Raw genomic sequence first — 23,829 nt, 5'->3', positions numbered from 1 at the left:
CGGATCCTGTCTAAATAAGCCCTAATATGCAGTAGTATATTTAGGTTTTGTGCTGCCCTAGGCCTGACTACATTTCTGCACCTCCTAATAGAAAAATGACCCACCCCTTCCTGTCAAGGCCACACCCTGTTTTTGTATGACTCGCCCAGGAATTTTCAGGGGACCCACACACTAGTTCTGGGGGGAGGGGGGCACTGGATTCCCTTAATTTGCATAGTTTATCTCTCACTTCCTGTTTGGCTATGGGGCAAGAAGTGAAGGCAAATCTCCCCAATTGGACACAGATAATACAAAATAAACTGACAGGGCCTATAACCCTCCCTCACTCTATCCAAAATTAAAGAAAATAAAAAGTGTTGATTATAGTTCTAGTTTAAGCACAAATTTCAGAGAGTTTTATTGAGAGGCCTAAGAAAATATAACCATGCCAATAGGCCAGGATACATTGTTGCTAATATGTATGAATGTGTGTGTTAGGGCCCCCCACAAACACCACCCAATGTTAAAATGATTAATTTGCAAATAAGTATTATCTGCTCATTTTTTGGGGATGTCTGCACCCCTGATAGTGACAACATTTGTGAGGTGTCTTCACCCTTTCTAATTCAAATTCATTCACTTCCTGTCACATAGCCAAACAGGAAGTGAGGGTAAATCCTTACTAATATCTTTTCTTGGGGACACAGAGATCAATCTAAATAGTTTCCCATTATGTAAATTGCACTCTAGCATTTTGCTGTGTACACCCAAAATTATTAGGGATCTTGGACTTTGGGGTCCATTTACTAAAGGCAAATCCACTTTGCACTACAAGTGGACAAGCAAGGAAGAAAACAAAAAAACTTTGCTTCTACAGGATTGGATGTTAAAACCATCAGTGCTTCCTCTCTGATTTTCAGCGACTATGCTTGTACTTCAGAGTGGCTTTGCCTTTACTAAACCCCAAACTAAATAATCATTTGGGGCAGGGATCCTCAAACTACGGCCCTGCAGCTTTTTTAGAACTACACATCCCATGAGGTGTAATGCACTGACATTCACAGACATGACTAGGCATGATGGGAATTGTAGTTCCTTAACAACTGGAGGGCCGTAGTTTGAAGACCCATGATTCGGGGTGTACACAGCAGTGCTGGAGTGCAATTTGCTTAATGGGGACACTAGTTAGATTGACCTGTGTCCCCAAGAAAAGACACTGGTAGGGTTTTAACCTCACTTCCTGTTCAGCTGTGTGACAGGAAGTGAAGCCAATTTTAAGAAAAGGGACACAAAGCTCAACCCCAAAAAAACACAAGCAGGGGTTCTAACACTCACTTGGATTCCCTCAAACACCCACAATTTGAATAGGATTACCTTGCGCTAGATTTAAGCACAGTGCTGTAAATCAGCACTTCAAGCCTGTCCGCCAACACCCCCCACAGGCCATGTTTGCAGGTTTTCCTTCATCTTGCACATGTGCCTTAAAAGCAGTCTGGACAGCAATTCTTGATAAGATAAATGCACAAAACATGTCCTCCTGTTGGGGGTACTTGAGGACCACTGCAGTAAAAAGGAAATACTTACCGCTCTGTCTTTTTCATTTCCTGGTGAATAAACATGGCAGCAAACATTTCATGATTACACACCAGGAAAAAGAGCTTACAGACAAAAATCACACCTGATTGTTTAGGCCCAAACTATTGCAGCTGCAGCTGACAAAATCTGTAGCATGAAAAAGTAACAAAAAACAAACAAACTTCAAAATTTGAAAGTAATTTTATTGGTCAACAAAACAAGGAAAGCAAAACAAAAAAATTAAACATAAAAACACAAACAAACAAATATAAAAACTAAAAATATACATTTGAGACAGTAAACAGCATATAGTTTAGACAGGATTGAAACATTAGTCAAAACATCTTGAGAAAATTTTAGCAAAATAAGGCAACATAGACAAATAAATCAAAGTGAACATTATTAAAAAAACATACATTGCCAAATAAAAATTTGTTCCAAAACATATCTCTTTATCAAAGACATTCTTGCCACTTCAGAAGAGAGAGACTATTCAGCTTGACGCTCATTCACTGTCTCCAACAAGTTTGGCACGTCGAGTTCATCAGTCGTGTGTACGGGGCGTACACACGACCGATGAACTCGACGTGCCAAACACATCGAGTTCCTCGTCTAGTTCAGTGTGGAAGCCGCGGAGGAACTCGGCGGGCCGACTTTTCCCATTGACTAACGAGAAAATAGAGAACATGTTCTCTTTTCGGCCCGACGAGTTCCTCGTCGGCTTCCTCGCTGAAAAGTGTACACACGACCGAGTTTCTCGCTAGAATCCAGCTCCGACCGAGTTTCTGGGGGCCTTACATCATCATGGCAGAGGCTTAATTACTAATCAACATCCTCCATTTTTTAAACTTCCAGATGCCTTCGGCATCCACACCCTTCTTTTTATCCAACATGAAAAAAAGGTATAGCTTGCTTAGCCATAATCCTATACATTGTTTACTGTCTAACGAAACCTGTTTATATACGTACAAGTTGCGTGCATTCCACAACACTTCCTTTAATGCACATAACACTAACCACAATACTCTGTTTATCTTTTTCCAGTTTCCCCAAGCATCATTTTCCACTCACTCACCTTCACTTCTGTTATTTCTTTCACCAGATCTTGGCTCTTATTGATCACATCTTTCGCTACACACACCCACAGAACACATGCTCACTGTCTTCTACACCCCCACAATTCATTCTTGGACAAATATCAGACACACGCGCATCCCTCCTTTTCCTAAATGCTCTTGTAGCTAGACATTCATGTAAACTCATCCATACTATCTGTCTCTGCACATTTGTCCATATATACTCATTTTCTTTCATACTTCCCCAGCCACTAACGCATTAATTCCCTTAAGGTTACATACATACTCCTTCTCTATCAACCACTTTCTCACTTTCACTTTATCCCTCTCCCCTTCTCCTAAATCTTGCCAACTTAAACTCTACCCTAAACTTTTCTAATACCCAGTAGTCACGTGCCACCACGAAAGCCACCGGTATACTTGAATCCCTTCCCAACCACCCCCATCACCTAAACAACCACCCACCTGAAAAGGCAATCATCCTAGCACACACTACACCATTCCTCAAGACTTTCACCACGCAAAACCAATAATTCATTAACAAAAACACTCTCACATTCGGAAAACCCAACCCACCATTACATTCACGTCTACACACATATTCCCTCTTGACTCTGTCCATTTTCGACTCCCATAAAAAGGTAAATAATAACCTATTAATTTTCCTCAACCTTACCTCCCCAGGAGGGAAGATATTGCTCACATACAAAATTAAAGGCAAAATTACTGCCTTGACTAAAACTAAAACTTTCCCATAAATCGACAATTTTCTTGGACACCAAGCCCTCAACTTCCTGGCTATTTTTTCTCCCACTTAATTCCAGCATGCTTCCCCTTTCATTCCATGGTCAAAGACAATACCCAAAATCCTCACTCCATCCTCAACCTTCACAATCTGATCATCCACACATTCCACTTGTCTCCCATACACACCCAAACTACACTTATTCCAATTCACACTCATTCCCGCACACACACAAAAAATGGACAAAAGCAACTTCACCCTTCTTACGCCTACCACCGACTGACACACTGCCACCACATCGTCCATATAACCTAGGCATTTCACAATTTTTCCCCCACTCCCAGGCACCAAAAAGCCCCTCACCACCTTATCTCTCTGTATCATCCTTAACAGTGGATCAATAAAACAAATAAAGAGAATGGGGGACAGGGGACACCCCTGCCTCACCCCAGATTTAACCAAAAAAGCCCGCCCCTAAACTCCTATTAACCAGAACCCGACTACTGGTCCCCCAATACAACCCTTTTATTACATTAATGAGCAACTGTGGTATACCCATCCGCTTCAAAACCTCCCACAAAAACCCATGATTCGCTTTATCATATGCCTTCTCCAAGTCAAATGATGTCAGAATAATCAAACTATTCCTATCTTTACAAAAATGTATTATATCCCTAACTAAAATTAAATTCTCTGAGATCATTCGATCCGGTACTGCACAAGCCTGCATCTCGCTAACCATCTTACTAATGACCTTAGATAATCTCCTCGCCACCATTTTTGCAAAAACCTTGTAGTCTGAATTAAGCAAGGAGATAGGCCTCCAATTCCGGATATCCTTCTTATCCCCCTTCTTATAAATTAATACCACTACCCCCTCCCTCATAGATTCGGAAATAATGCCTTCCCTCATCATGTAACTAAATACCTCAACCACATCCTGCCTAATAATATCCCAAAATACTTTAAAAAACTCACTTGGTAAGCCATCACCTCCCGGGGTTTTATTAGCCCCCATGCTTGTCACAGCTTCCCACACCTCCTCCTCGCTCACCGCTTTCTGCAAAAAAACCTTATCATCCTCATCTAAATTATCCTCTACCATATCAATCATTCTAGTATCTGACTCATGGACATACACTCCCTCATACAACCGTTCATAAAATCTAGTCACGCATTCCAGCATATCCTCTCCCTTACATTCCCTCCCTTCATCATACACACCCACAAACACTCTTTTTCCCTTATTAGCCTTCTTGAAAAAAACTAGAAAATTTTCCATCCTGCTCCAGGTGTTTAACTCTCGTTTGAAAAATAATTTGTTTTCCTCTTTCAGTTAATACCTCTTTAATCCTCTTCCTAACATGGACTATTTCATCGGCCATGTCAAAGCCCATATTCCTAAAAGAATATAATTTAGCCAACCTGGCTTGTAACCGAGAATATCTTCTTTTCTCACTGCTACTTTTATCCCTACTCTTTTTTTGAAAAAATAATTTAATTTTCCATTTAACCCAATCCCACCACCCCAAAATATTACCAACATCTTTTTTCCTATTTACCCATCTACTATATACATTACTAAAATGGGCTTTGACATGCCCGTCCTGCAACAATAAGCTATTTAACCTCCATACCCCTAAACCAAACTTAATACTATTCCCCATATTCAAATCAACATACACTGCCACATGGTCTGAAAAAATTACCGGCCTGTGTTTAACTTTAACACATTTGAACGCATCAGAAAACAAACACAAGTCGATTCTGGATCTTGTGCGCCCACACTCCGAAAAAAAGGTGAAATACGGATCCACCAAACCCAGAACAACATGAGCATCATTGAGATTTAAGTCCTGAATTACCCCATTCAGCATAGTGCTACCTGCATCCAACTTAGTCTCTGCTACTCCTATTCGATCCTTCACAAATCGGATCATATTAAAATCACCCATGATCACACTAGGTCTCCTTCCCACTGCGTGTAACTTCAAAAAAACTCAAGACGTTTCTGCTTATTCACAGGAGCATATAAATTAAAAAGCCTAAACTTCTGGTTAAACAAAACTAAATCTGCCATAATTAACCTGCCTGGCACTAACACAACATGAGACATAATGCGAATATTCCTATTTGTAATGATAATGCCTACCCCAGCATTCCTATTATCCCCAACTGGCGACCATATGTAATCCACCACCCACTCCGGAGGCTTGGGCGGTCGATTAAAAAACACTCCTGTAGACAGGTGATGTCTCCTCCATTGACCTTCAAATCCTCAAAAACAGCACACTGTCTAGCAGGAGACCCAAAGCCCCTCACATTGAGGGACACCAGCTTGATGCTCATTCACATGTAGATGTGCATCATTCACCCCCAGATCTATCACTTAAGCCAGAAAACTGACATACATTCCTCAGGGCCACAACGCTTTCACCATCCAAAAACTCCTGACTTGGCGACAATATGGCTGGCTGAAAAATTTCTGGAGTCCCTGGACTTGGTGCTGATGATTCTATCTCCCCTCCAACATCCCCCAGGACCTCAAAGGGGTTGCTTGTTACAATTCCGGCTGTCTCTACCTTCAATTTCTTAGCCCTTCTGTTCTTAGGGCTCTCCCAAGCGTCCACCTTAGTCTTGGCACTCAGTGTCTCCATCTTTTCCACCTCCTCTTCTTGGGCTTCCTGCACCTCCCACTGTAAGGCTGCTGCCAATTCCTCCATAGCCTCCTCCACCACCCTCTCAACCTCTTCTCCACTCTCCATTGCTAATGGCTCCACACCTGAGGGTGGCACTTCTACTCTTTCCTCCACGTTCTCCTCCACACCCTGGTGTTCTTCCTCTTCCACCACCACCTCCTCCTCCTCCTCTTCCACCACCACCTCCTCCTCCACCTCTTCCACCACCACCTCCTCCTCTTCTTCCAGCCTTTCAGGAGAGTCAGACAGCACCTGAGTGGACACTGGCCGTCCATCCTCAGCGGTGCGCCTGACAGCTTCAGCATAAGAGACATAGGCCCTTCTTACTTTTGGGAAATTTTTAACTGTGTGATCACGCTGTCCACATATATCACAGGCCCGTTTAACCAAGCAAGCCCCGCCTCATGTCCCTCCTCCCCACAGTTCCGACAGTGCATCTCCACATTACATTCCTCTCTGGTATGCCCAAACTTATGGCATCTCCTACAGCAGTGGCGGAACTACCGCCATAGCGACCCACGCGGGCGCTATGGGGCCCGCAGCCGAGTGGGGCCCGGCCCGAAAATCTGACTGCAGTCCCGACCGAGTCTCTCTCTCTCACATCGGTATAATCAGTGGCGGTGAGAGAGAGACTCTGGTCATTACGCTGCGCTGGAGGGAGGAGGTGGTTGCTGCACTGGTTGCTAACGCCTGTGCCGCTTGGCGTGTAGCAACCAGTGACATCACAGCTGCAGTGCACCCCTCCGTGTTCAGTGCTGAAAGCGCGGGAGGATTTCACTTCCTCCTCCTCCTCCTCCTCCAACCTCCGCGCTACAGCTCTGTCTCCTGGGGCCCAACAAAGCTGAGCTCCGACCGAGGCCGCCCCCTGACATAGCAGAGAGGGACACATTTGCAGCAACTGAGAGGGAGAGCAACAGCATCTGAGAACAGCAGCCAACAACAGAGAGTGGTGGCCCCGGTGAGCAGCAGGAGGCTGACTGGAAGGAACAGCGCGAGAGGGAGTGAGAGAAGACCTGACCTGAGCAGCAGTGACATCCTCCCAGTCCCAGAGCCTGCACACCTTCCCCCAACGTCTGCTCCAGCTGTGCCTGTCAGCAAGAAGAAACAGGCTGACCGAGGACAGAGGACAAGGATGGTCTGGAGGTAGGTGCATCACACACACCTACCCACAGACAGGGGCTGGGACAGGGTGTACAGGAAGGACTGCAGGCCAGCTTAGGGGGTCAATTTCTCTCTCTCTTCCACCCCCCCTCTCCCATCCAGCCCCTCTCTCTCCCATCCAGCCCCTCTCTCTCCCATCCAGCCCCTCTCTCTCTCCCATCCAGCCCCTCTCTCTCTCCCATCCAGCCCCTCTCTCTCTCCCATCCAGCCCCTCTCTCTCTCCCATCCAGCCCCTCTCTCTCTCCCATCCAGCCCCTCTCTCTCTCCCATCCAGCCCCTCTCTCTCTCCCATCCAGCCCCTCTCTCTCTCCCATCCAGCCCCTCTCTCTCTCCCATCCAGCCCCTCTCTCTCTCCCATCCAGCCCCTCTCTCTCTCCCATCCAGCCCCTCTCTCTCTCCCATCCAGCCCCTCTCTCTCTCATCCAGCCCCTCTCTCTCTCATCCAGCCCCTCTCTCTCCCATCCAGCCCCTCTCTCTCCCATCCAGCCCCTCTCTCTCCCATCCAGCCCCTCTCTCTCCCATCCAGCCCCTCTCTCTCCCATCCAGCCCCTCTCTCTCCCATCCAGCCCCTCTCTCTCTCCCATCCAGCCCCTCTCTCTCTCCCATCCAGCCCCTCTCTCTCTCCCATCCAGCCCCTCTCTCTCTCCCATCCAGCCCCTCTCTCTCTCCCATCCAGCCCCTCTCTCTCTCATCCAGCCCCTCTCTCTCTCTCTCATCCAGCCCCTCTCTCTCTCTCTCATCCAGCCCCTCTCTCTCTCTCTCATCCAGCCCCTCTCTCTCCCATCCAGCCCCTCTCTCTCTCATCCAGCCCCTCTCTCTCTCATCCAGCCCCTCTCTCTCTCATCCAGCCCCTCTCTCTCTCATCCAGCCCCTCTCTCTCCCATCCAGCCCCTCTCTCTCTCCCATCCAGCCCCTCTCTCTCTCCCATCCAGCCTCTCTCTCTCTCTCTCTCTCTCTCTCTCTCTCTCATCCAGCCCCTCTCTCTCTCTCATCCAGCCCCTCTCTCTCTCTCATCCAGCCCCTCTCTCTCTCTCTCTCTCTCTCTCTCTCTCTCATCCAGCCCCTCTCTCTCTCATTCAGCCCCTCTCTCTCTCCCATCCAGCCCCTCTCTCTCTCCCATCCAGCCCCTCTCTCTCTCCCATCCAGCCCCTCTCTCCCATCCAGCCCCTCTCTCTCTCATCCAGCCCTCTCTCTCTCATCCAGCCCTCTCTCTCTCATCCAGCCCCTCTCACTCCCCACTTTCTCTCCCATCCACCCCCTCTCTCTACCAACTCACCCCTTCTCTCTCTCACCCCTTCTCTCTCTCTCTCATTCTCTCCCACCCCTTCTCTCTCTCTCTCTCTCTCTCCTACCCCCCTTCTCTCTCACCATCACCAAGCCCCTCTCCCCTGCCAAGTGGACACTGACTAACAGGTGACAGCTAAGCATGAGCTCCAGTGTGTTCGCATGCTACACGTGCGGAGCCCGCCAGGAAGTCTGCACGGCACTGCGCTAATCACAGCCAGGGAGATATTACCCGATCTCTGCAGCCGAGCATCGGGACAATGTCTCCCTGGCTGTGATTAGCGCAGTGCTGTGCAGACTTCATGGCGGGCTCTGCACCATGCAAACACGCTGGAGCTCATCCTTAGTGACAGCAAGTGGGAGTTAGTGATCCCATCCCTTCCTAAGCACTGCCACTTAACCCATGCCCCCAGCACTGCCAGTCTGCCACTGACCTCATCCTCCTAATGAAGGACTACAGGTCCCAGCATTGGCCCCTCAGAGCTGAAGATGTGACATGCTCCCCCAATGGGGGAGTAGGAATCGGGTAGGTCAGTGTAGTGATCAGGTAGGTCAGTGTAGTGATCAGGTAGGTCAATGTAGTGATCAGGTAGGTCAGTGTAGGGATCAGGTTAGTGTCAGGTATTTCAATGCAGCAATCAATTAGGTCAGTGTAGGGATCAGGAAGGTCAGTGTAGTGGTCAGGTAGGTCAGTGTAGGAATCAGGTACAGTAGGTCAGTGTATTAGTCGGGTAGGTCAGTGTATGTGCAGTTTTTACCCCAGATGTGTTGTTCAATGGCATTAGTTCATTTTTTTTGGAGGGGGGGGGCCCCATACAGCATTTTGCTATGGGGCCCTGAGATTTCTAGTTACGCCCCTGTCCTACAGTATGTCGGTTGACCAGGGTAGTAGAGAAACCCTCTATTTCCTGCTATGGAAAAATTGGCTGGTGGATGCCGCACTCCACCAATCCCTTCAGAATCCACCTTCAGCTTGACAAAAAAACTTTCATTTGCCATTAAAGATCCCCAGCCGATTAGTCAGTCTGAAGCCTCCCTTCGCTGAAGAGCAGTATCTCCTCAAAAAGGCCACTACCAAGGCAATGTCCGTGAAGGGGTTAAATAGAACAACCAATGGTTTCTCCTCCATGGCATACAAGGGCTCCACTATAAAAGGCCTTATGGACACATGATTAGCTTTCTCCAGTTCCTTACATTTTCAATAACTTCAGTGCAAAAATTGCTATGCACAAAAGAGACATCATAGTACCTTGGTGCTGCGTGATCCTGGATACAATAAATGTGCCGTGGTTCCACTCCAACAGATTTCTCCAGCAAATCCTGTACAAGGAATTCCAAACTTACTTTGTGCAAATGAACAGGTATAACCTGAAAGCGCAGGGTGTTCTGAATCCCTCTTCGCTCCATTGAGCTTTAGCAAGGAAAAACTTCAGCCATCCCCCACACACAACCTGCCCTCTCTCTGGGGAGCTGACAACTGCTACAAACACGCTTTATATAACGTGTGTGCTAATCTAGCAATTGAAAACACATGGAGAAAGTTCAGTCTCTCTCTTCATTAGGTGATTGCTCAGAGACATCCAAGTGTTTTTCACCCACAAAAATTTTTCAAAGTGTCTGAGCATGCTCAGATCAGGAGACATGCAGAAACATAAGGAAAGCTGCAATCGCGGCTGAAAGGATGAGATCTGTTTTTTTTTCCCTGAACTCATGCTTTCCAGCCTGAAGGGGAGGTCTTAGTGAATTATTACGTAAAAAAAAAATAAAAAAAAATTAAAAGGCCCCTGTCCCTAGTAGCTCGCACTCAGAAGCAAACACGAATGTTAGTCCTGCCTACATATATAAACACCGTTCAAACCACACATGTGAGGTATTGACGCGTGCGTTAGAGCAATAGCAATACTTTTAGCACTAGACCTCCTCTGTAACTCTAAACTGGTAACCTGTAAAAAAAAGGGTCGCCTATGGAGATTTTAAAGTCCTGAAGTTTGGCGCCATTCCATGAGTATGTGCAATATTAAAGCGTGACAAGTTAGGTTTCTATTTACTCGGTGTAACATCATCTTTCACATTATCACAACAAATTGGGCTAACTGTTTTGTTATTTTTTAACCACTTGAGCCCCGGATGATATTGCTGGTCAATGACTGGGCCAGTTTTTGTGATTCGGCACGGCATAGCTTTAACTGACAATTGCGCAGTCGTGCGACGTGGCTCCCAAACAAAATTGGCAACCTTTTTTTTCCCACAAAGAGAGCTTTATTTTGGTGGTATTTGATCACCTCTGCGTTTTTTTATTTTTTGGAGCTATAACCAAAAATAGAGCGACAATTTAAAAAAATAAAGAATAATTTTGACTTTTTGCTATAATAAATATCCCCAAAAATATATATTATAAAAAAAAATCCCTCAGTTTAGGCCAATACGTATTCTACATCTTTTTGGTTCCAAAAAATCACAAATAGCGTTTATTGATTGGTTTGGGCAAAAGTTATAGCGTCTACAAAATAGGGGTTATTTTTATGGCATTTTTGTTAATTTTTTTTTTTCTAGTTATGGCGGCGATCAGCGATTTTTATCAGTACTGCGACATTATGGCGGACACATCGGACACTTTTTTGGAACCATTGGCATTTTTCTAGCGATCAGTGCTATAAAAATGCATTGCTTACTATAAAAATGCCACTGGCAGGGAAGGGGTTAACACTAGGTGTGAGGGAGGGATTAAATATGTTCCCTGGGTGTGTTCCAACTGAAGGGGGGGTGGGACTGACATGGGGAAATGACAGATCGCTGTTCATGAAGGAGAGCTCCAGACCAAAAAAAAAGTCTGGTGCCACACCCGCGGTAATTGATTGGGGAGTGGACGTGCTGCAGGAGTGCTCTCTGACTTCCAGGAGCTATGGAGGCTGTAAGCCCAGGGGTTGGCCCTAGTCCCCAGCCTGTGCCTAGGATCATACCAGCGGTGAGGTCTGATGCAATTTCGGCAGCAGTGGAGAGTTTGAAACCTAATGATGTGGATATTCTCTTCCTGGAGGCCCAGGGGAGGACTAGTTGGCAGAGACCCGGGCCAGCAGAGAGGCCTGAACAGACTGAGGACCGTATCCTGTTTGTCCATGAAGCCATGGACAGGATCGTGACCTATCTGGAGATGGTGCATAGCGAATTGGCCCGGCTGAGGACTGCAAGGGATTTGGTCGGTCAAAGCAGACGGAGGGGGTACCGGCAGAGTATTTTGACGCTCAAGGCGACCCTCAGTGAACATGTTGCAGTGATGAACAGTGTGTCTAGTGCGGCTGATACAAGTTTCCCTGCATTGGAGGAATGGTTTCACCGTTTGGCGGTTGCTAGTCGCAAAGGTAGCCAAGCTGTTCGTCGTTCCCAACCTGGAGTGTCAACTTCTCTTCAACCAGCAGGGGGCGCACAGTCCGGAGGTCTGGCCGGAGCTCCCGCGATCGCCGCGGAACCGGAAGTAGCGGGTCCGATGGCCGCCGAGGATGCAGTGGAGTGTGCGATGGAAGTCGGAGCTACGGAGGACAATGCTATGACGGGTGGAGCCGCGAGCGGGAGCGGGACTATTGCTGTGGATACCGCAGGAGGTGAGATACCCGTTGCTGCCTTTGTTATGGACTCTCAGGGTGGAGGTGCGGTGGCTGCGGGTGAGGTGGCTGCTGGAGTGCCGCTGCCCATGATTGGACTGCCTCAGGCTGGTGATGTGTCTACTGCTGTTCCCCCCCCTGATCCACCGGCCTCTGTGTCCCCAGCCTTGACACCCCAGGCTGTGGCAATGACCCCCCAGCGGGCTGAGTGGGGTGGCTGTGAACCGGGTGTTACATCTTGCTCGGATTTCACTATAAACTCCATTAGGCTGCTGGAGGGAGAGCCAGACAGAATGGATCAGAGCGCTGTTATCCAGGACATTGTTTTGCCCCTAGGGGCCTCAGAGGGTCTAGGTCAACCCCAAATGGGTCAAATAGGTGGTGCAGGGACCCCTCTGGTGGTCAGTATTTCTACCGAGGGTACTCCTGGCAATGATGCTTCTGCTGAGCCTGCTGAACCTATGATCCCGGGGGATGACCAGAGTACAGTTATGAATATGTCAGTTATGGAAAATGTTATATTGAATGCTGGTCAACCCCAAATGGGTCAATCTGGTGGTGCAGGGACCCCTCTGGTGGTTAACACTTTTACTGAGGGTACTCCTGGCAATGATTCTCCTGCTGAGCCTGCTGAACCTGTGATCCCCGGGAATGACCAGAGTACTGTTATGTCATCAAATGCGGTTATAAGGAATGCTATAGGATGTGCTATTGGTAATAATGTGGTGAATGCTGTGGTGTCCCCTGTTTCCCCAGTTGTTCCTGTCCCCCTCCCTAGAAGAAGGAACCCCCCGGGTTCACTCTCTGGTCCCTCCCCCCCTGTTGTTTCCCCCCCTCCTCCTGGTTCCCCCCTTGCCCCCTCCTTGTCCCCCCCTCACATCAGTGGGTCCCAGGAAGCAGGGGTGATGGCCGCTTTAAAAGCTGGCAGATCCTTTGCTGATGTCACTGGTGGTCGGGTACAGCTTGGGCGCTTTTATGATGCCCATGGCACCATGACCTTCAGGGGCTCGGTGCCAGCTGCCACTAGGGTGGCGGGTATTGAGAGGAAGAGGCGCAATGTGGTTCAGTTGCGGTGGCAGGGAGATCCTGGTCGTGCTCCGGGGAGGGATGCAGTGGTGGATATGGTGCTGGCGCTCGGTTTCGAGGCGCCGGATATTTTTGCCATTATCCACCCTGCAGGCTCCCCGGAGTATGACGTGAGCTTCACCACTCCTGTGTTAATGGAGAGTTTTATTTCCAAGCGGGAGGTGGTGAGGACTCAGGTAGCATGGAAGCCATTCAAATTGATCTCTCTGTCTAGGCAAGAGGAGATAAAGAAGGTTACGATTCTGGTCAGAAATGAATCTATACCTGTTGAAGATATTGTCACCTGGTTGGGGCGTTATGGCCAAATAGTGTCCCCACCAAAAAAGGACTTGGACTCTAAGGGTATTTGGACGGGAGGCTGGTCTGTCCCAGTGAAACTCAAACGTGCAGGCCTGTCTGTAACCCACATACCATCGTCAGGGTATATTGGGAGGGACAGGATCTTGGCTTTTTACATGGGACAGCCGAAACTCTGTTTCAAATGTAGTAGTCCTTTGCACTTAAGTGCAAGCTGTAAGATGTCTCGCTGCTCAAAGTGTAACGAGGTGGGGCACCTGGCGGATGGGTGCAATAAGATACAATGCAATCTGTGTGGGGTGTTGGGACACACTTTCAGTCGCTGCCCTGCGGCTTTTCGGACGCCTGATGCGTCTGGAGGGTCTGGTGGGCCTGTGCCTCCAACCACTGTACCAACTGTTTCCCTTCCCCCACTTCAGCTTGCCGGTGCTTTGCCAGTTCAAGCCCAGATGTTTGTGATAGGCTCCAGAGATTTGGAGTCTTCATCAGACAAGGGAGTGACTCCAAAGCCTGGTTGTTCCAGGGATTCTCTCCCTAAACAGGATCCTATTAAAAAAGTGTCCCAGAAGGGTAAAATAAGATTGGTTCAGGAGCCTGGGGAGGTGTGGCGTCCTCCACAAAATCAGGATTCGCAACCCATCCCTACTTGGACCCAAGTTGGGGTGGATGTGGACGTTGGCCAACTTTCGGAGTCTGACTCCCCAGATGCTGCCCCGATTCGTAAAGGGAGAAGGAGGAAAAAAGCAGTTAAAAAAGCTTCCCAGTCTGAAGTAAAACCATCTGCCCAACCACCTACCCAACCACCTACCCAGCCACTTGCCCAATCTCCTATCCAGCCAGATAAAATGAGCAAGGGCAATATGTGGGTGACTGTGGGTAAGAAAGGCTCTAAGCCTACTGTGTTACCAAGCTCCGGTTCTGGTCCTGGCCCAGGCGTTGTTCCCCCAAGTCCAGGGGCTGGGGTGCCTAGTGGTACTCAGGCCCATGCATCCCTTGTAATACCTGTGCAAAATATGTTTGCAGCCCTGGATCCCGTGGGGGATCCCGGTGAGGGGATGGATACTGGGGTGAGTGTTGGAAATTAATAAATAGAATTGAAAAAAAAAAAGAGGAAAAATTTAAAAATATATAATATTTTTCTTGCATATGTTAAATGTGTTATAAGTTTGTCTTTTGAAAGTTAGTAGTATTGTGTTGGTGTTAATATATTGAGTAGTGATCAGTGTTATAATATTGTAAAGATGGATTATGTCATTTTGTGTTTATGGCCAAATGTGGCATGTTTTTGTATATCTGTTTCTTTTGGAATGTATGGTAGCAGTCTTTTAATAAAAATTTCCAGACACAACCGGTGCTGAGAGCTCCTGGAGATCCCAGAGGCTATGGAGGCTTCAAGCCCAGGGGATGGCTCAAATCCCCAGTCAATGTCTCAGGTTTTGCCGGTGGAGAGTGGGCCTGGAGGCTCACATAAGATCTCAGGTTTTTTGGATGGATTAAAGCCAAGTAAGGTTGAAGTACTTTACCTACATTCCCAGGAGAAAGTCTGTTGGCTTGCAGCACAGCCGGGGGAAGATGTCAGTAAGAGAGATCTCAGGATTCAAGCCATGTATTGCCTAATGGAGAAAGTGGTGGTGTATCTTGAGGCTGCATATGCTGAGCTGGCCCGGCTGAGGAGTGCTAGAGACTCTGTTAATAAGAACCGCAGAAAGGGCTTTCGGCTAAACATCCAAACCCTGAGGGTTGAATAACTCCCGAGATGTTTGACTTCAATCAGCGGATTGTGGTTGCCCATGGAAACTGCAGCCAGGCCGTTAGACGGGGTTCCCGGGCCGGGACCTCTGTTGCATCTCGGCCGCTAGGTGGCGCTGTTCCCGCTCGCGGGAGTCCCGCGAGTACCGTGTGTGAGTCCAACCAGGAAGTGTTTGTGATGGACGGAGGTGCTGCTGCTGCTGCTGCTGAGTGTATGGAGGTCGGAGGTGCCGCGATGGAGGATGAGAGAGCTGAGGGAGCCGAGATGGAGGTCATGGCGGGAGGTGAGAGACTCGATCCGGCGGAGGTCACAGTGACGGAGGTCCCGCATGGACTATCTGGTGCAGCGGCAGCTGTGTCCCCAAAAACGGAACTGACACAGCCAGGTGCTGTCCCCCCAGTAGAGTTGCCCCCTGTGTCCTTCTCCCCTGTTGTCCCCCCAGGGGAGTTGCCTTCTGTGTCCCCACCCTCCCCAGCCTTGATGTGTTCGGCTGCGGCAATGACCCCTCTGCCCGGTGAGTGGGGTGAGTGTGAGCAGGGTGAATCACCAGGCTCAAGCCTCGCCATTAATTATATCAGGCAGATAGAGGGTGAGCCGTGTAAAGTGGTTCAGGGTGCGGATGGTGTCATCATGGACAATTTGTCATCAGATGTTCTAGTGGTCCCTTCTGGGGGTGACCAGCAAAGTGGACAAGTTCAATCTCAGGGGGTTGGTGTTGGGTCACCTCTGGTGGCTGGGGGTAATACTGGTACACCCAGGGGCTGATTTACCAAGCCTTTACTCCATGACTCATGGAGTAAAAGCAGGAGTAGCAGCCGTTTGGTGATTTACTAAAGAAATACGCTGCTAGTGCAGTGTATTTCCCTAGTTACTAATGTGCTCCGTGCGCCCAGGAGAGGGTGCATTGTGCACCAGTACAGACCTGGCGCACGGCACATTGAAATGTAAATTGCGGGGGTTTGGGCGGGAGTTTATTGGGGGGGAGGTGGGGGGATGCAGGGGAAGTGAAGTGACATGTGTTTTGAAGTGTTTGGCGGGCCGAATTGAAAGGGAAAGTGTTTTTTGAAAACAGATCCCCGTACGCTTGCACAGTGCGCCTGAACCTCGGGAGGTTCATTTGCATACTGGGCATGCGCAGAGAGAAATTTCGGCGCTTCCCGTGCGCCTTGTCAGTACGCCGTGAAAATCTTGGTAAATACCAAGCGGCGTACCCGTGAATGCGCTGCGTGACGCGGCGCACGGGAATCTCCGAGCTGTTTTCAGCCCTGAAGGGGAACTCCGCGCCAAATTTCAAACTTGAAATCGGTGCGGGTCCCCCTTCAGGGCTACATTAGGCTCTTAGGCTTGGTCCGGAACGTGAGGGGTTAAACCCGTGCCGATTCGGCGCGGGGGTCCCCCCCAGATCCAAACCAAGCCCTCATCCCAAGCACGCAGTCTGGCCCGGACAGGAATGGGGGTGGGGACGAGCGAGCGGCCCCCCCCTCCTGAGCCGTACCAGACCGCATGCCCTCAACATGGGGGAGTGTGTGCTGTGGGGGAGGGGGGCACTGCCCCCCCACCCCACAGCACTCTTGCCCCCATGTCGATAGGGACAAGAGCCTCTTCCCGACGGGGGCGGGGCTAATCGGAATCTGCGAGCTCCCTTTAATAAGGGGGCCCCCAGATGCCGGACCCCCACCCTATGTGAATGAGTATGGGGTACATCGTACCTCTACCCATTCACATGGGGGAAAGTGTAAAGTAAAATAAAACACCACACAATAAAATATTTTATTAATCTGCTCCGGAGCCCCCCCTTTCTTCTTTAGCTCTCTTACAAGGGGGGGTTTCTTCTCTCCCGATCTTCCGCCGGGACCCTGGGCTTCGGTGATTTCTGCCGGGGGAGGGCGCCATCCCTCTGTCCTCTCCGGAGCCTTCCGCCGGATGCCCCCACCCCATTTAAGCTCTTTTACATTAGGGGGGGGCATCCGGACTTCGGGGTCTTCTGCCGGGGGATGGCGCCTATCCCCCGGTCTTTCCGGTGCCTTCCGCCAGGGTTCCGGTCTTCCTGGTCTTCTGCCGGGGGTGCGCCAACTCCCAGGTCTTTTCTCTTCTGTCTTCTCTGCTCCCTCTTCTGCCTGGCTCCCCCGCGGAGCCAGGGCTTTCTTCCGTCTTCTTTCTTCTCTCTTGCTTCTTCTGCCTGTCTCCTCCGGGAGCACAGGGCTTGTCTGCGCTGTCCTCTCCCTTCTCTTCCATTGGATGTTGACACGACGAGGTTCCGCGCTGACATGCCGTGTCAGCGGCGGGCATGGACTTATATAGGGTAATGCCACCATGTGACCTCAACCCATGTGACATCACATTCCCTGGGCATGATGGGAATGTGATGTCACATGGGTTGAAGTCACATGGTGGCATTGCCCTATATAAGTCCATGCCCGCTGCTCAGACGGCATTCCAGCGCCGGACATGGTCGTGTCAACATCGAATGGAAGAGAAGGGAGAAGACAGCGGAGACAAGCCCTGTGCTCCGCGAAGGAGACAGGCAGAAGCGGAAGGCATCGCAGAAGCCCGCGGGTGTCGCCCCCCGGCGGAAGACACCGTACAACACCGTACGTCGCTAAAGACGGGTGGGGTGCCAGTGCACCCCCCCCGCAGAAACCGTCGAAGCCCAGGACCCTCCCCCAAAGGCAGGAGCCTCACTGGTGAAGGGGGTCCCGGTGAATTACGGCGCTGAAGACGGGGGTGGGGTGCCAGTGCACCCCCCCCGCAGAAACCGTCGTAGAAGCCCGGGACCCTCCCCCAAAGGCAGGAGCCTCACTGGTGAAGGGGGTCCCGGTGAATTACGGCGCTGAAGACGGGGGTGGGGTGCCAGTGCACCCCCCCCCGCAGAAACCGTCGTAGAAGCCCGGGACCCTCCCCTAAAGGCAGGAGCCTCACTGGTGAAGGGGGTCCCGGTGAATTACGTCGCTGAAGGCGGGGTGCCAGTGCACCCCCCCCAGAAACCGTCGTAGAAGCCCGGGACCCTCCCCCAAAGGCAGGAGCCTCACTGGTGAAGGGGGTTCCGGCAGAAGATGGCGAAGCCCGGGGCCTAATGGGGTGGTGGTGGGGGGCCCCGGCAGAAGACCCCCGGCTGACTAATAAATTAATTTTTAAATGTGTGTGGTGTATTATTTTTTTCCATTTTTTCCCCCAGGTGAATGGGTAGGGGTACAATGTACCCCATACTCATTCACATAGGGTGGGGGCCGGAATCTGGGGGCCCCTTTATTAAAGGGGCCTCTCAGATTCTGATAAGCCCTCCGCCCGCATACCCCGACAACCAACGGCCAGGGCTGTCGGGAAGAGGCTCTTGTCCCTATCGACATGGGGACAAGAGTGCTTTGGGGTGGGGGGGCAGTGCCCCCCTCCCCCACAGCACACACTCCTCCATGTTGAGGGCATGTGGTCTGGTACGGCTCAGGAGGGGGGGGCGCTCGCTCGTCCCCACCCCCATTCCTGTCTGACCAGACTGCGTGCCTGGGATAAGGGCTTGGTTTGGATCTTGGGGGGGACCCCACGCTGTTTTTTTTTGCGCGGGTTTAACCCCTTATGTTCCAGACCAAGCCTAAGAGCCTGGTATGCACCTGGAGGGAACCCACCTTATTTTTTTTTTTGGGGTCTGGAGTTCCCCTTCATGAACAGCGAACTGTCATTTACACATGTCAGTCCCACCCCCCCTACAGTTAGAACACACCCAGGGAACATATTTAACCCCTCCCTCGCACCTAGTGTTAACCCCTTCCCTGCCAGTGGCATTTTTATAGTAAGCAATGCATTTTTACAGCACTGATCGCTAGAAAAATGCCAATGGTTCCAAAAAAGTGTTCGATGTGTCCGCCATAATGTCGCAGTACCGATAAAAATCGCTGATCGCCGCAATAACTAGTTAAAACAAAAAAAAGCCATATTTTGTAGACGCTATAACTTTTGCCAAAACCAAACACTAAACGCTATTTGCGATTTTTTGGAACCAAAAAGATGTAGAATACGTATCGGCCTAAACTGAGGGTTTTTTTATTTTTTAGAATATATATTTTTGGGGATATTTATTATAGCAAAAAGTTAAAATAATTTTTACATATGTGGGCGGGACTTACGCAAGTCCCGCCCACATATATAAACATCGTTCAAACCACACATGTGAGGTATTGACGCGTGCGTTAGAGCGAGAGCAATACTTTTAGCACTAGACCTTCTTTGTAACTATAAACTGGTAACCTGGAAAAAAAAGAAAAAGGTCGCCTATGGGGATATTCACGGAATTAATTTTGGCCCCATTGCAGGAGTGTTTCCAATAGTAAAGCGTGACATGTAAGGTATCTATTTACTCGGTGTAACATCATCTTTCACATTATCCCCAAAAATTGGGCTAACTTTTGTGTTTTGTTAATTTTTAACCACTTGAGCCCGGACCATATTTCTGGTCAATGACCGGGCCAGTTTTTGTGATTCGGCATGGCGTCGCTTTAACTGACAATTGCGCAGTCGTGCGACGTGGCTCCCAAACAAAATTGGCAACCTTTTTTTTCCCACAAATAGATTATTAAATGTGCGTGTTTACTTCTGTCTTTAACACCTCCCCTTCAGGCTGGAAAGCATCAGATCAGGGGAAAAAAAAAAAAAAAAGCTCTCATTCCATTGCAGCTTGGTTCCTACATGTGTGATGAACTGAGCATGCTCAAACACTTAGAAAAAAATATCCTTTCTTTTTAAAAGGTGAAAAACACTTGGATGCTCATAGAGCGTGGTTTGGGTTAATTGCAGGTGTGCCCAATTACAAGCTCACCCAAACTAGAGACTGCAATTTGTTCATGTGATTTCAATTGCTTCATTACTAGCACTGTTATAAAAAGCAGGGATCGATCAGTCCTCAGCTGCCCTCAGAAGGGGCAGGCTGGCAGAAATGCTGTTGCTAAACACAAATGTGGTTTGTTGCATGGGTTTTGTTTTATTTTGCCAATGGTTTTGGTTTATTTTTAAATGATGTTCACTTTGATGTATTTGTCTATGTGGCCTTATTTTATGAAAAATGTGTGAAGATGTTAAAGCTATGGTTATTTAGAATTTTGAAATGTATTTTTGTTTGTGTTTGTTTGTTTGTCTTTTTTTGCTTTCCTTGTTTTGTTGACCAATAAAAATTACTTTAAAAATTTTAAGTTTGTCTTTTGTTACTTTTTCATGCTACATATGTTGACAGCTGCAGCTGAAATCGGTTTGGGCCTAACAAATTATGTGTGATTTTTGTCTAAGCTTCTTTCCTGGTGTGTAATCATGAAATGTTTGCCATGTTTATTCTCCATGACTTTAAAGACAAAACTGGTAAGTATTTTCTTTTTTCTGCAGTGGTCCTCAGCCCTCAAGTACCCCCGACAGGACATGTTTTGTGGATTTCTCTTATCAAGAATTGCTGTCCAGACTGTCTTTTAAAGTACATGTGCAAGATGAAGGAAAACCTGCAAACATGGCCTGTGTGGGGGGGGGGGGGGTTGCTATTGGTGGACAGGCTTGACGTGCTGATTTACAGCACTGTGCTTAAATCTAGCGCAAGGCAATCCTATTCAAATTGTGGGTGTTTGAGGGAAGCCAAGTGAGTGTTAGAACCCCTGCTTTGTGTTTTTTTATTTTTGGGTTGAGCTTTGTGTCCCTTTTCTTAAAATTGGCTTCACTTCCTGTCACACAGCTGAACAGGAAGTGAGGTTAAAACCCTACCAGTGTCATTTCTTGGGGACACAGGTCAATCTAACTAGTGTCCCCATTAAGCAAATTGCACTCCAGCACTGCTGTGTACACCCCAAATCATGGGTCTTCAAACTACGGCCCTCCAGTTGTTCAGGAACTACAATTCCCATCATGCCTAGTCATGTCTGTGAATGTCAGTGCATTACAAGGCCTCATGGGATGTGTAGTTCTACAACAGTTGGAGGGCCGTAGTTTGAGGATCCCTGCCCCAAATGATTATTTAGTTTGGGGTTTAGTAAAGGCAAAGCCACTCTGCAGTACAAGCATAGTTGCTGAAAATCAGAGAGGAAGCACTGATGGTTTTAACATCCAATCCTGTAGAAGCAAAGTTGTTTTGTTTTCTTTCTTCCTTGCTTTGCACTTGTAGTGCAAAGTGGATTTGCCTTTAGTAAATGGACCCCAAAGTCCAAGATCACTAATAATTTGGGGTGTACACAGCAAAATGCTAGAGTGCAATTTACATAATGGGAAACTATTTAGATTGATCTCTGTGTCCCCAAGAAAAGATATTAGTAAGGTTTTACCCTCACTTCCTGTTTGGCTATGTGACAGGAAGTGAATGAATTAGAAAGGGTGAAGACACCTCACAAATGTTGTCACTATCAGGGGTGCAGACATCCCCAAAAAAATGAGCAGATAATACTTATTTGCAAATTAATAATTTTTTAGTTAACATTGGGTGGGGTGCTCTAACACACACATTCATACATATTAGCCACGCTGTATCCTGGCCTATTGGCATGGTTATATTTTCTTAGGGCTCTCAATAAAACTCTATGAAATTTGTGCTTAAACTAGAACCAGGGGCGGACTGACAACTCATGGGGCTCCCGGGCAATAGAAGATTATGGGGCCCCTCTGGCTTACAGATGGCCACCACGCCAGGAGGTAGTGCAGAGGCGGGCAGCTAAAATCTTGGGATATTCACATTAAAAGCATGTAATTTTCGGACATATCAGGGACAGATCTAAAAAAAACACAGATTTTTACATACTGTCCCTGGTTTTACTGAGCCTGGCAACCCGGATGAGGCCCCCTAGTGGCATGGGGCCCTGGGGCAGTGCCCGAGTGACTCAATGGTCAGTCCGCCCCTGACAAGAACTATAATCAACAAGTTTTATTTTCTTTAATTTTGGATAGAGTGAGGGAGGGTTATAGGCCCTGTCAGTTTATTTTGTATTATCTGTGTCCAATTGGGGAGATTTGCCTTCACTTCCTGCCCCATAGCCAAACAGGAAGTGAGAGAAAAACTATGCAAATTAACCACTTCCCGCCCAGCCTATGGCCGATTTACGTCCGGGAAGTGGTTACACAATCCTGACAGGACGTCCTGCAGGATTTCATGCCGCGCGCGCCTGTGGGGGCACGCAGCGCGGCGATCGGTGATGCGGGGTGTCAGTCTGACACCCTGCATCTCGGATCTCGGTAAAGAGTCTCTCACGGAGACGGAGACTCTTTACCACGTGATCAGCCGTGTCCAATCACGGCTGATCACGATGTAAACAGGAAGAGCCATCGATGGCTCTTCCTCACTCGCGTCTGACAGACGCGAGTATAGGAGAGCCGATCGGCGGCTCTCCTGACAGGGGGCGTTCGCGCTGATTGTTTATCAGCGCAGTTCCCCCTCGGATCACCACACTGGACCACCAGGGATGCCCACCCTGGACCACCAGGGTGGGCAAAAAAAAAAAAATATGGAAAAAAAAAACAAAAAGCATTAAAAAAAAAGAAAAAAGATGCCAATCAGTGCCCACAAATGGGCACTGACTGGCAACCTGGGAAAATCAGTGCCACCCCACAGTGCCCATCCATGCACAGTGCCCACCTATCAGTGCCCACCTGTGCCACCCATAAGTATCCATCAGTGCCACCCATAAGTGCCGCCCATGAGTGCCCATCTGTGCCGCCCATGAGTGCCCATCAGTGCCGCCTATGAGTGCCCATCAGTGCCGCATACCAGCGCCGCCAATCAATGCCACCTCATCTGTGCCCGTCAGTACTACCTCATCGATGTCCATCAGTGCCATCTCATCGGTGCCCATCAGTGCCGCCATATCAGTGCCCGTAATTGAAAGAGAAAAACTTATTTACAAAAAAATTAACCTAAAAAAATAAAAACATTTTTTTTTTTAAAATTTGCAGTCTTTTTTTAGTTGTTGCGCAAAAAAAATCGCAGAAGTGATCAAATACCAACAAAAGAAAGCTCTATTTGTGGGGGAAAAAGGACACCAATTTTGTTTGGGTACAGTGTTGTATGACCGCGCAATTGCCATTCAAAGTGCGACAGTGTTGAAAGCTGAAAATTGGCTTGGGCGGGAAGGTGCGTAAGTGCCTGGTATGGAAGTGGTTAAGGGAATCCAGTGCCCCCCTCCCCCCCAGAACTAGTGTGTGGGTCCCCTGAAAATTCCTGGGCGGGTCATACAAAAACAGGGTGTGACCTTGACAGGAAGGGGTGGGTCATTTTTCTATTAGGAGGTGCAGATATGTAGTCAGGCCTAGGGCAGAACAAAACCTAAATATACTACTGCATATTAGGGCTTATTTAGACCGGATCCGATTTACAGCGTGTTTTTATATTGTGGGAGGAAACCCACGCAGGCACAGGGAGAACATGCAAACTCCATGCAGATGCTGTCACGGGCGGGATTCGAACCAACGACTCTTTTGCTGCTAGGTCAAAGTGCTATACACTACACCACTGTGCTGAACGAACATGATTGCAGCTGAAAGCATGAGATCTTTTTTTTTTTTTTTTCAATACCATGCTTTCCAGCCTTATTGACCCCGCCTCTCTCCATAAAGAGGACCTGTCACACAC

The sequence above is a fragment of the Rana temporaria genome, chromosome 5 (assembly GCF_905171775.1).
Source record: "Rana temporaria chromosome 5, aRanTem1.1, whole genome shotgun sequence".
NCBI classification, from domain to species: Eukaryota; Metazoa; Chordata; class Amphibia; order Anura; family Ranidae; genus Rana; species Rana temporaria.
This window is presented reverse-complemented; position numbering follows the sequence as displayed.